Source organism: Rhea americana, unplaced genomic scaffold, assembly GCF_003343005.1.
Source record: "Rhea americana isolate MKP2758 unplaced genomic scaffold, rheAme1 scaffold_10, whole genome shotgun sequence".
Classification (NCBI taxonomy): Eukaryota; Metazoa; Chordata; class Aves; order Rheiformes; family Rheidae; genus Rhea; species Rhea americana.
In genome coordinates, this window is record NW_028185039.1 from 1,072,466 (window position 1) to 1,073,946 (window position 1,481).

Below are 1,481 nucleotides of genomic sequence, written 5' to 3' on the forward strand. Positions count from 1 at the left end.
GATGGCTGCCCCCGCCCCGCCTGCACCCATCCTGCACCCCGCCTGCGCCCATCCTGCATCCCACCTGCACCCATTCTGCACCCCGCCTGCACCCATTCTGCACCCCACCTGCACCCCGCGTGCACCCCGCGTGCACCCCATCTGCACCCCGCTTGCACCTCGCCTGCACCCCGCCTGCACCCATTCTGCACCCCACCCTGCACCCACCCTGCACCCTGCCTGCACCCTGCCTGCACCAAACCTGCACCCCACGTGCACCCCATCTGCACCCTGCCTGCACCAAACCTGCACCACCCTGCACCCAACGTGCACCCCATCTGCACCCTGCTTGCACCCCGCCTGCACCCACCCTGCACCTCGCCTGCAACCTGCTTGCACCCATTAGTCCCCTGCCTGTGACCCCCCGTGGCCGGGAGCGCAGGCAGGGTGCTGGGGGGCCGCCTGCTCCTCCCGCCTCCCGTGGAGGCCGAGCTCACCTGGGACTGGGCAGCCGGGGGCAGCGGGCAGCTGYGGCAGGGCAGGGACGGGGTGGTGGGGCACCCCGCTCCCCCATGTGCCCCCCCACCCCCGGCATGCCCGAAGCAGTGCTCGCTGCTTGATGGGGAGCAGGGGCACCCTGCGATCCGCTTGCCGCTGTCTCCCCGATGTCCGGCCCCGCGGGGAGCATCCCCGTCCCCCCCGGGCTGGCGCTCGGAGGAGGCAGCACCCGGCCGGCTCTGCTGCTCGCGAGGGGCCGCAGGGTTGACGAGAGACCCGCCAACCTCCGCCTGCGGGCCCTGGCCTGCAATGCCTCCCCCTCCCCTTCGGCGACTGTGTTTCCCCCTTTTGGCTCTTTCTGAGCTTTTTTTTTCCCCCGATGCACATCTCCAGCTGTCCTCCCTGGTGAAACGAAGCGGCTTCACCGCCTTCGCCCTCCGCCCGTCGGCATCTCATCCATCCCTCCCCACGCTTGGGCAGCGAGTGTTTTCCGGTGACTAGTGGCTCCGTAATAACCTGTTCTGCTCAGGTTGTCCCCGTTCCCAGACACCGGAGYTGCCCACGTGGCTTCGGTCCACGCAGCCCGAGAGTGCCGCGACGCCATCGCCGCCCTGGCTGGTTTCCCCAGCCGCCTTCGTTCCCGTCCCCTTTTCAGGCTGAGTGAGAGTAAGATAAAAAGAAAGAAARAAAAAAAAAGCAAAAAATACCTATTACACCTTGCTAAACCAAACATTGCTTTTTCAGCTAGGGAAGTGGGGGCTGGGAAGGAAAGGTTGGATTGAAATCTGCTCCTGGATGGGCCACCAACCTGCTTTTTTACTGATGCCAAACCTCAGTTTCCCCCCTTATCCTCCGTTTTCCCAGGTGGCGAGCACTTTGGGTTTCTCTCCCAGGCTGTGCCCTCTGCGTCTGCTAAAGTCAGGCGGGAGGTTTGGGCCCGGGCTGCAGCGTAACGCCGCAATCAGAGGCTGCGGCATTTTTGGGCAGGGACCTCATCCAATCTG